Raw genomic sequence first — 12,799 nt, forward strand, 5'->3', positions numbered from 1 at the left:
TAGTGGATAGTCCATCTTAATTTTTGTGTGCAAAGTGAAAGCTTCTACCTTATCATTAGCAACTTTATCTGAATATGACTAGTGTAAGTTAAAAGTGATTTCTGGGGTTAGTACAGTCTGGAAAAGCCAAATTACAGAAAAGGAGGTTCCTGTAGGAAAATAACTGAGTTATGGTGTGGCTCTAGTCCCTGGGAGTATGTTCCAGGTCTCAGTTGTGGTAAACTTACAACTCTGAGCAGATGATAGAGAATGATAAAAGTAGAAACAGAAAATCACAGGTGAATACATTTCCTATTAAAGACAGGGGACTATAGAAGAATGGGAATATCATAGGGCACGGTTTCTTAGTATCAACAATAATAACACATGGGCCAGATAATTTTTGTGGTGAGGGGCTCTCCTGTGCATTGTAGGATGTTTAGCAGCATCCCTGGCATCTTTTCCCAATAGATATTAGTATTACTTCTCTCCAGTTATCAACCAAAAATGTCAAATTTCTATGGGTCAAAATTGTCCCTGCTTTATAAAGAGGAAAAAGCAGTCATTTTAGGTGCCATATTTTCTCACAGGAGCACCCCATACTAAATTTTATTTATGCAATATATAGTATCTCTGTTGCATAAAATGGAGAATAGTGATTTATTAGTCACACCCTAGACCACCAGGAGTCAAAACAGTGGCTCTACTTGTGGTAAAACCATCTGTATCTCTTCCTCTTTTCTTTTTTTTAAAGTTTTTTTTTTTTTTTTAATTTTTTGAGAGAGTGTGCACATGCACAGGCAGTTGTGGACAAGTGCACGCACAAGCAGGGGAGGGACAGACAGAGAGAGAGAGAAAGAATCTTAAGCAGGCTCCACGTTCAGCCCAGAGCTGAGGTGGGGCTCAGTCTCATGACTGTGAGATCATGACTTGAACCGAAATTAAGAGTCGGATGCTTAACTGAGCCACCCAGGTGTATCTGTCTCTCTCTCTCTCTCTCTCTCTCTTAAATGTTTATTTATTTATTTGGGGGGTGGGGGGGAGAGAGACAGAGAGAGAGAGAATTCCAAGCAGGTATTGTGCTGTCAGCACAGAGCCTAATATGGAGCTCAATCCCACAAACCATGAGATCATGACCTGAGCTGAAATCAAGAGTCGGACACTTAATCGACTGAGCCACCCAGGTGCCCCTCATTTGGCATCTCTTAAGACATCTTATATTTTAAATTAATGTTAAAAACTAGAGACATTTAACCATTTTTCATATGCTTACTTCATGCTACCTAAACCAGACTATAAAGTTCTTCCTTACAGAGTATCCACTACTAAGTGTGGCATAATGTCTCACTCACAGCAGAAATAATTGCATTTATTGATAGGATTTAATATAGCCAATAAAATATTTGTTTATGTGATTTAATGCTCTCAAATCCAATCTCAGTTTAGCCTAGATACGGACCACCTTCATGCTTTTTCTTAACTTTGTTCCAATTCTCCACAACTTTTTTTCAATAACTCTATTAGCCGAAGGGTGGGTATGATAATACTCAATATGCTTATTGATGGGTAATCACCTAAAATATACATGTGAAGATGGAACATGTGTTTCTGAGGCTGGGTTATGACTAGATTCACTGAGTCACCAATTCCTAAATGTGACTATTTGTTTACGTATTTAGCAATCATATACTAAGCACATACTACATATAAACCATTATATACAGGTTAAATAGATACAAAGATAAACCACTTATACCCTAGAGACTGACGCTGAATGCTACAATAGAGATATATACAAAGTGAAAGGAAAGTTGCAAATGAAAGGAACTATCAAGTCTATCTCTGAGGTATGAACAAGGCAAAAAGTGGCACCAGGGCACATATGACATCTCTATACTGTCTTTTATAGAATGAGCCAGGGCTGGTTAGACTGAGGGGGGCAGGGCATTCCATGAAGGGGAAATAATGCACAAAGGCTAAAGCAGTGAAGATATGTACATAATCACTTTTCTGAACAAGAGGGTCTGGAGCATAAGGTTTAACTCCAATCAATTGGCTCCTGAAGGTAAATTCGTAAAATGGAGGCAGACTATTGCATAAAGATGTATTTGGAAGCTTAGAATTTTAATATCCAGAAACCAAATATGTAATGCTATTTTCTGAATCTCAAATTTTTAAAAATATTTAACTAAAGCACATGCTAATACCTGGATTCTGAAATTTAGAAATTATACCAAGAAGCCAATAAACAAGCCTGACCAGGAATACCAGGGTATATTCATATACAAAATTATTTTTCTGCTATTTTAAATTAATACGGCTTTACATAGGGTGATGTTCAAAGAAAAGTTACCAAGTAATAAGCAATTTCCACTGTTTGCCTTTTCCTGTTTTATTTATTCCATCTAAATGATCCTGCTTTTTCATATATTACTTAGTGGGTTACAGGGAGACTACTAGAAAGACAAATAGAAGAAATTTTTTTCATATAAGGAAGAGATTGGAAAAGCATCTGTGCATTAGTCCCATCATTTCTTAACCTTTTACAACCATTCACCATCCACTTGTCCTCAGCTGCTGAGTTAGCCTGAATCAGCACAAAATAATGTTATTTTAAAATTACTGACGTACGATGTTATACTAGTTTTAGATGTACAATATATTGATTTGAGAAAAAATAATGTTTTCTGAGGCTGCACATAAAACCCCCAAGAAGTTCTTGGAAAGAAGTGTGACCCAGGAAGAAAGATGACATAAAGTAGTGATAGTTATAACCAACAAATATGTTTGGTTCTTTAGTGTTCTATAGAAATAATCTCATATACTTAAACCTTTAAGAAGAATGTGCATTTAAAAATAATGAAGAGAAATTGACCTGATAAAGCTGCAAATTTAAGGAATTTATCAACTGCCTCAACATTGCTTTACAGAACAAAAACTAGCTGATTTCAGAACTCTGGGGCCCAGTACGACATCTAGTAGTCTACAACTAGGATTTCTAACTATAATCTGATATAATATCATATATATGATACATAATCTAATGCGTTTATGATTTCATATATAGCAGATAAGCCCTCAAAACAGAACTATTTTTTATGACCAGAATTTTAAAATAGAAATGATTCAAAGCAAGACTTTTGGAAAAGATCAGTAAGTTTTGAGGAAGAAAAAAGACTAAGAAAAAAATATTGTTAACTTGGAGCTAAATATTTGAAGTGATAAAGCAGTTCTACCCTAGCATAAAAGTGTAGCCTAATCCCTAAAGCTCATGTGATCATCCATGATTAAAGAATGGTCTATGAAGAAAAATGAGAATGATAATCTTTCTGCCAAAGATTCTGGCTTTTATTTTGAGTGCACTGCAGAAATGTTATCAATATTTCAAGACTGTTAATATTTTACTGGAGAGCTATTGCTTTTCTTTCAAGGATACAGATTGTATAATTTATCAACTATACTTCAATAGGAAATGACTTTGACAGATGTCAGAAATAGAAAAATGGTTTACAATTTTAATGTTATAATGGAAATCATTGGGAAAATCACTTTAATAAATAGAAAGTTGTTGCGCAGCAAACTTTGTAGGAAACTATTCTATTAAGGAACAGATACTAGAATAAATACATCCTTAAAATATACAGAATATTAATTTACTTGGACTACATAATATTGTACTCTATGTATTTAACAGCACAGAATAACAGTGAAATATTAAGAATAAATGTAATTTCATTTCCTTTCTTTTCTTTTTCTTAAAATCCAGAAGCATAATATTTAAAGGCTAGAGTTCAACCTTTTTTCCCTAGGGCATAAAGAGTTGTGGAGGATCTTTAGCTTGGATATAATTAATAAAATGACTCAATTATTACATAGAGTCAGCAATAAATATTGTTTTGATTGCAGAATTTTCTAAGCTTCAAATAGAAATATTCAAAAGGATATATATTAATAAATAATTAAAGACTGTACTGTTTCCATAATATTCTAATTACAAAGGGAAAATGAAAATTTCAGTATATCCTTGGGCAAAAGCAGAATTCAACTATCATAAGTAACACAATGGTCACTCAATGTCATTAAAATTTTCTTCTTACAAGTGGTTTCAGCCTTCCCAGAATGAGTTTAGGGAATGACTACAGATGTAAATTAGTGCTAATAACTTCATAAATGTGAGATGATGAGAAGTAAAGAGCTTACAGAAGAAGTGATTGTGGAAGGTTTGTTTCAGAGCATACTGTAAACACAAATGTGTAAACAGTAAAAACCAATGTAGAATGGATGAGCCTTGAATTCTTGCTTTTGTAGTCATTTATATTTTTGAATGTCTGGATTTGCTATTTTATTTACAAAGGAATAATAACAAAATAGGCATTTACATATATGTCTTTTTCTTCCCAGTCTTTCCTTTAGTATCTATGTATGTCCCCTTCTTTTTTTTCTTTCCTTAAAAAGCAGTGTCCAGGAGCCACTGCAATGACATAGTCTTTTATGGAGCTCAGCCTGCCATGTGCTCCTTTCACATGCCAGCAGGTGCCATTGATCAGAGTTTTGCAGGTACTTATTCAGCGCAACCCCCCCCCCCCGCCCCCACCAACACCTCCCATACCTGTACTCCCAAGTTTTGAATGGTCAATAGCATCTGGTGTTCTTACAATGAAGGTATCATCTTAGGAACATCTCAAAAGGCTTTACACTCCTCATCCCCAAAGACATATATGTTCAGTTCTTTTAACACTGTGTACATGAATACAATTTACATTACTTTCCTTTCATCATCTTAAAGGTCAATATTTTTAAAAAATGAAACCTTAAGGAAAACTACAAACCATGATCGAAGGCATTCAATTAGACACTCCAACTAGAGTTCAAATTAAAAATGATTTGCCTTTTACAAGGTTATTAGATTTTGGAAAACTAAAGCTTACAAATCAGAAGACTACATTACCTTTAGAGAAAAGAAAGCATCCAGCTTTGACATGCCCACCAACTTCAATCGGAACATGTTATAATTGTTTACCAAGCTCTAAAAGTTGTTGTAGGCAGCATATAATAATGTCAAACTGCCTCATGTTCTGAAAAGCCTTAATTTTGGAAAAGTAAAAGTAAAATTTCCATCCTTAATAATTTTTATTCAGCTTCCCACTGCTTGTGTCAAAAATCATCCCTTATTTTAATTAGTCTGTAGTTAGTCATAATATCCATCTAAGATGAATCAATATATAATCAGTATCAATCATACTATTAGTAGTTGTGAACTAAAATGTGTGTATGATCTGTCTCCAAAATAATTTTTACACAGGATTTCCTAAGCTACCATGTTATTATTAAAAATCTATAAAAATGTTGATATTACATTCTTATCATGAATTTGTGACTTTAAATGTTTAATCAGACTAGCTACGGAAGATCCAAAGCTTAGCATTTTGAATCTATGTTTTGACTTCACCTAACAAAACTCCTCTTGAAACACACCTGGAGATTTCTGATTAGTTCATACAGAGCCCAATACAACAGATAGTTTCTTTCTTTCTATATTAGGGAGAGAGAGTGCATGCATGTGAGCAGGGGAAAGGGGCAGAAGGGGGGAGAGAGGGAGAGAGAGAGAGAGAGAAAGAGAGAGAGACAGAGAGAGAAGAGAGAGAATCTCAGGCAAGCTCCACATTCAGTGCAGAGCCTGATGCAGGGTTTGGCAGGGCTTGGCAGGGCTTGATCCCACGACCCCGGGGGATCATGACCAGAGCCAAAATCAAGAGTTGGATGCTCAACCAACTAAGCCACCCAGGCACCCCACAACACTTAGCTTCTAAGTAATTTTTAAAGTACTTGCATATTATGGCACTAAACTGACTTTCTACAATTGGATAACAAGAAAACAGTAACATATTTTTAGAGCATATAAATTGGAAGAACTCCTACATGTTTAAGATGATGCCCTGTTCTGATGTTCCTACCCTATTTCCCAAGTAATGCCAATTTTACTCTAGTAAGCATCATGAGTATGGCTCTGAAGAAGTAAAAAACAAAACAAACAACAAAAAAAGGTAGGACAGGAATGAAATTTGGAATCAAACCAGAGTTCAAACATCAATTTGGCTGAATTTGGCTAACTTACTGTAACCTGTTTAGTGACAGATGGTACATGTTTGAAATGTGAATATTCATTCATATTTATACTCTCACAAGGCTGTCCTGAATATTAAAATAAATAATACGTAAAACACAAAGTAAAGGGCAGCGTCAAAAACAAGGTCCTACAGTAGCTATTCTAACAATAGTTAATATTATGGTTGTTTCTGATGTTATCAAATTATTAATATTAGATAGATAATAAACTCTAAAATGGGCATAATAATATCTATCTCATAAGGTGATACAATACAAATTAAATGAGAAATAGGTAAAGTACCAATTCAGTGCTGGAATAAAGGTGCACTATTTTTACTAACATTATTCCAATTCTTCAGATACCTGGTCTCAATACCCTCTAAGAATGCATCAACCAAATCCTTTTTTGGGAAGGGGTGAGAACCAAATCATCATAACCTAGGCCTCATCTTCTAAATAAAGGGATAGCTTCCCATCAGAAGACCAGAGTTTTAAGTTTGATGCTATTACAATAGAGCTTTGACTTGGTCAAATTCATCTGATCAACATGATGCAAAAACTTATATGGCTACTCCTAGGAATTTATTATTCTAAACAAAGAACCAGCATTGTTGGCTATTTTATAGTGGCTTTTTACTGCTTATTTTCATTTTAGAAATTATTATCCTAGCAATCCCTATCAAAGTAACACAAGCATTCTTCACAGAGCTAGAACAAACAATCCTGAAATTTGTATGGAACCAGAAAAGACCCCAAATAGCCAAAGTAACCTTGAAAAGAAAACCAAAGCTGAAGGCATCACAATCCCAGACTTCAAGCTATACTACAAAGCTGTAATCATCAAGACAGTATGGGTACTGGCACAAGAACAGACACTCAGATCAATGGAACAGAAAAGAGAACTCAGAAATGGACCCACAAATGCATGGCCAACTAATCTTTGGCAAAGCAGGAAAGAATATCCAATGGAATAAAGACAGTCTCTTCAGCAAGTGGTGCTGGGAAAACTGGACAGCAACGTGCAGAAAAATGAACCTGGACCACTTTCTTACACCATAACAAAAATAAACTCAAAATGGATGAAAGACGTAAATGTAAGACAGGAAGCCATCAAAATCTTCTAGGAGATAGCAGGCAAAAACCTCTTTGATTTTGGCCGCAGCAACTTCCTACTCAACACATCTCCAGAGGCAAGGGAAACAAAAGCAAAAATGAATTACTGGGACCTCATCAAAATAAAAAGCTTATGCACAGCAAAGGAAACAATCAGCAAAACTAAAAGGCAACTGACAGAATGGGAGAAGATATTTGCAAATGACGTATCAGATAAAGGGTTAGTATCCAAAATCTATAAAGAACTTATCAGACCCAACACCCAAAAAACAATCCAGTGAAGAAATGGGAAAAAGACATGAATAGACACTTCTCCAAAGAAGACATCCAGATGGCCAACTGATACATGAAAAATGCTCCACATCACTCATCATCAGGGAAATACAAATCAAAACCACAATGAGATACCACCTTACACCTGTCAGAATGGCTAACATTAACAACTCAGGCAACAAACAACAGATGGTGAGGATGTGGAGAAAAAGGATCTCTTTTGCATTGTTGGTGTAAATGCAAGCTGGTGCAGCCACTCTGGAAAACAGTATGGAGGTTTCTCAAAAAACTAAAAATAGAACTACCCTACGACCCAGCAATTGCACTACTAGGCATTTATCCAAGGGATACAGGTGTGCTGTTTCAAAGGGACACATGCACCCCCATGTTTATAGCAGCACTATCAACAATAGCCGAAGTATGGAAAGAGCCCAAATGTCCATCGATGGATGAATGGATAAAGAAGATGTGATATATGGAGTATTACAACCAAAAAGAATGAAATCTTGCCATTTTCAAGTACGTGGATGGAACTAGAGGGTATTATGCTAAGCAAAATTAGAGAAAGATAAATATCATATGACTTCACTCATATGAGGGATTTAAGATACAAAACAGATGAACATAAGGAAAGGGAAGCAAAAATAATATAAAAACAGGGAGGGGGACAAAACATAAGAGACTCTTAAATATACAGAGCAAACAGAGGGATTTGCTGGAGGGATTGTGAGAGGGGGGATGGGCTAAATGGGTAAGGGGCATTAAGGAATCTACTTCTGAAATCACTGTTGCACTATATGCTAACTAACCTGCATGTAAATTAAAAATAAATTAAAGTTAAAAAAAAAAAGGTCATCCTAGACCTTACTGAACAGAATTCCCTTAGTATATAACTGTGGTAGGAAGTTCAGTATTTCATAGAGCGTATCCAAACTACTGGGAAAATGTTTTTGTTTTTTGTTTTTTGTTTTTGTTTTTAGTAAGACAATACTTAGCATGGTACAGATGTGAAACATGAAATACTCTTATCTTTCATGAATGGATTTACTTCCTCGAAGTATGGACAAACATAAAAGGGTCAAAATATTTTTAAAGGATCTCACAATATTTAGGATGCTAAAAACCATTAGAAATCTGTAGAGATACTGATTTTAACACATTTAACAGATATACCATTTCTTTCTGCTACAGTATTTGAAATTAATTTTTTAAAGAAAAACTAAATGTTTACTAAAATTAGCATCTATCTCATATTCTCACATGCATTACCTTCCCGACTCAGTTGTGGCTTTAGTCTTGAAAAAAAAAAATCAGGGGCACCTGGGTCACTCAGTCAGTTAAGTCTCCAACTTCAGCTCAGGTCATGATCTCATGGTTCATGGGTTCAAGACCCACATCGGGCTCTGTGCTGACAGTGCAGAGCCTGGAACCTGCTTCAGATTCTGTCTCCCTCTTTCTCTGCCCCTCCCCAGCTCACACTCTGTCTCTCTCTCTCCCTCTCTCAAAAATAAATAAACATAAAAAAAAATTAGGTTGGGCCTAATGGAAATTAAGCAGTGAACAACAACAAAAATCTATACTCTTTCTTTTCAAAAAAAAATTTTTTTTTTTTTTTTTTTACTGCATTAGATAGTTTTGCCAAATGGACAGGACTGTTATCTTTGGCCTATTGGCAACATGTAAGTGCTACTACTATAAAAAGTGACAAGTTTTCATAAGGAAACTACAGAGTGAATATATAGCTTCATATTTTTATTAAGATGATGCTGAAAATTCACATGTAGTATAACTAATTTAATATGGGGTTGTGATGAAATAAATTTCTATTCAAATTCTATTCAAAATTCAAATCCTGTTTAACTTTTTTCTAAGCAATACAGTATCTGTGATAAAAATAGTAATAGTCATGTACAATAATAAACAATAATTTACTGAGTGTTATGTGTCAAACACTTAAATGCTATATTATTTCATTTAATCTTTGAAAACTTATATTATCTTTACTTTTTCGGAGAGGTAAAATATTTGCTCAAATTTATATGAGTAGTAAATAACAGCCAGAATTCAAACTCACGTTGGTTTTACTCTAAAGACCACGCTAGTAACTACTCCACTATTTTTCAAACCTGGCTGAGTCTTTTAAAAAATATGGTTCTCTAGGCCTGACCCTAAGATTCTGATTCAGTATGTCTTCAGCAAGGCCAGAAAAACCTTGGTTTTACAAAGCTCATCTGGTGATTCTAATGTACATTCATATTTAGGGAGTATAGTACTAGGTTAGTCTGCTGTCTTTCCCTTTAAGTTATATATATCACAAAACCAAATAAATCTGAGAAATCCATCTCAGATTTCTACAGTTTCCTTCCCACCTGCCCCCACTCAAGATCAGCTTCCATTAACCAAGGCATAACTTTTATTACAAGAAAATTGGTTTAAGTGGCTTTTGATGGAAACAACTGATGGGAGGGGCATTAAGTAAAAAAAAAGCAAACTGGGAATTAAGTATCCTGTAATTGGACAGAACTTATCTAGTCTTAGGGAGTATCTGTCTTTCCATTCTTCTGCCACTAAAGAAAGAAGAAAGGAGAACTATTGAGGGAATGGAGCAAACATCTGTGAAGAATTTAATAACAACTACGAAGGAAGGAAAGCCAACAAAGTTTTATACTCCAAGTATAAAAATGCAATTATTTACAGCTGAGAGGTTAAACAGGAACATCTGATGCCTGCAGACTAAAGTCCTAGAGAAAGTCCTAGAGAAATATTTGAGAGGCTACTATGTGCAAGGCATTATATTAAGAACTAAGTTATCTATATTCTAGAGACATCTGATCCCATCAGAAAAGGAAGAGTGTAATAAAAAAATCTACATATTCTGGTTGGAACAAGCTACTGCTGCCTTGAAGAACCACCCATTGAGTGTCTATTCTTTTTTAAATCTTATACAAAGAATGATTGGCCTCATTGTCTAATGTTAAGTTAGCAGTTTTAAATTAAAAAAAAAAATTTTTCCTACAATAAAATTCCAGGGAAATTTACAGCTCTAAAAAGCATGTAGCTTAAAAGAATGATTCATGATATTGTATGTTTTATAGTTTACAAAGCATTTTCAGTATCTACCTTTCAATTAGAAAATAATTAAGCATTTTTAAGAGGTAGGCAGAGTTGGTGTCATTTCCTCAATTTGATGAAGAAATTGAAAACTTCTTCAAAGACTGGTTGGTTTGATGGCTTGCTTGAGACCACAGAATCTAATAAGTGGCAAATCAAGGACTCAAATTCAGACTTTGTGACACTGTGTTCACATGTCAAATAGCTTAGCCCTAGGTAATACTAACCTAGACTTTAATAAAATGTAGCTGAAGCACAACCAATTTTTGTAACAGTTAAACTATCTACTTACAATGACAAAACAAAAGCAAATATGTAGGTATTTCATAGATCACGCAAGCTGGAAGAGACTATTAGGTTTTCTTTATAAAAGGGTCAGAGAAGCCAAAGCTGAACACAAGTGAGTTTGGGCAGAACTGGGTTTGGAAGTAGGGACTCAGTTAAAACAGTCAGGGGGTCAAAATCTGTTTTTTGTAGGCCACTCACGCTTAGAACGGTTTCTACATTTTTAAAAGGTTGTAAAAAACAGAGGAGGGGGAGAAAGAGGGGGAAGAAAATGGTGGAGTGGGAGGACATGCAACAGAGACCATATGTGGCCTGTATAGCCTAAAATATTTATTACCTAGGCCTTTACAGAAAAAGTTTGCGAACCTCATTTCAAAGAATAAAGAGATACTGAGACCTAAGAACAAAAAGAAAACTACCCATACACCCTAGTATGTCAGGTAATAAAATACAATTTTATTATTATTTTTTTAATTTTTAATTTTTTTAATGTTTATTTATTTTTGAGACAGAGAGACAGAGTGTGAGTTGGGGGAGGGGGCAGAGAAAGAGGGAGACACAGAATCTGAAACAGGCTCCAGGCTCTGAGCTATCAGCACAGAGCCCGACGTGGGGCTCGAACTCATGAACTGTGAGATCATGACCTGAGCGAAGTCAGACGCCCAACCAACTGAGCCACCCAGGCACCCCAATAAAATACAATTTTAAAATGTAGTTAAAACCTCTCTATAAAGGATAAATTAAAGATAACATCCTCTTCTCCTTCAAAACACCAAAATGTTTTAAAAGAAACTATTTTCAGGTTTTAAACACCTGTGTTATCAGAGATTTCTCTTGTTGGAGAATCATGGGATTCATTACTTGTGTATAATGTACAAAAACTTAAAAACTGGAATAGAGAATTCCAGTATGAATGCCAAAAATACAAGTTACTTTGACTAAATAGATATATAATCCCCCCTCAAAAAACAAATCAAACTCCAGCCCATGCCTACTAGTAACATTGGGTATTAGTTGTCAGTAGTGACCCTAGATGACTTCCTACTACAGTGCCAATCACAATTACTTTTAAAGCCAAATGTACCACATATGAACCTCTATAAATATTAAATCTGTCTCCTACCACCACAGGGGCTAAAGTAGCTATTTAAAAAAAAAAAAAAAATCACTTTAGTTCCAAATTGTACCTGTAAAATAGCTAAATCAATGGTTATACTACTAAGTTCTTTATTAGCTTTCCCTTTCCTTTGGAATCACATGCTCAAACCACCTTATATTCTTTCTGATAAAATTCCCCTGGAAAGAACACTATTTCAAGTTAATGACTTTAACAGAATGTCCAATGCTACAAGCATTAATTCTTATAGCAGTTATAAGAGGGTGACATTTATTATGTGTGTGTTCACATGTACGGAAAATTGTGTCAAGTTCCATTCCTGATATGTAGATACTAAAGTCCTACTTAAAGTGTGGTGTGTGAGTTGATGATTTGAAGATTTAACCAAAAAAAAAAACAAAAAAACCCAAAAAAACCCAAAAAAAAAAAACCCCAACATTCAGATATTTGGGTGAGGAAGCAACCTGCCTGTTCCCATTCTACTCCTTCTTCCAGAATGTTAGCATCTGCAGGAAAAACTGTCTATAGCCCTTGTCCAGTCAGGTACACTAACTTGAAAACAGCTCCTCAAAAGGTTGTTTTTTTTTGTTTTGTTTTGTTTTTTTTTTTGTGGCATCTTACTGTGCTCTACAACACTGGGCCCAAGGATGTAGGGGATATAAAAAACATAAATAGGTCTTGGAAGGCAAACTGGTTGAGAGAAGTGGGGGTATGAAAGTGTAATGCAGTCCATTAGCTCCCTCTGTTCCATAAGCTCAAAGGCAGTTCAAGCATTGTGACTCCTATTTTAGTGTAACTGAGTTTCAGTATCTG

The 12,799-nt window shown here is 35.1% G+C and overlaps 1 protein-coding gene across 5 annotated transcripts in view; it reads right to left on the reverse strand.

Annotated features, from left to right (window-relative positions):
• The window catches only part of SPATA5 (spermatogenesis associated 5), a 355,585-nt gene that overhangs the window by 126,783 nt on the left and 216,003 nt on the right, over positions 1-12,799 (reverse strand). The window lies entirely within an intron of this gene.

This window comes from Panthera leo, chromosome B1, assembly GCF_018350215.1.
Source record: "Panthera leo isolate Ple1 chromosome B1, P.leo_Ple1_pat1.1, whole genome shotgun sequence".
Classification (NCBI taxonomy): Eukaryota; Metazoa; Chordata; class Mammalia; order Carnivora; family Felidae; genus Panthera; species Panthera leo.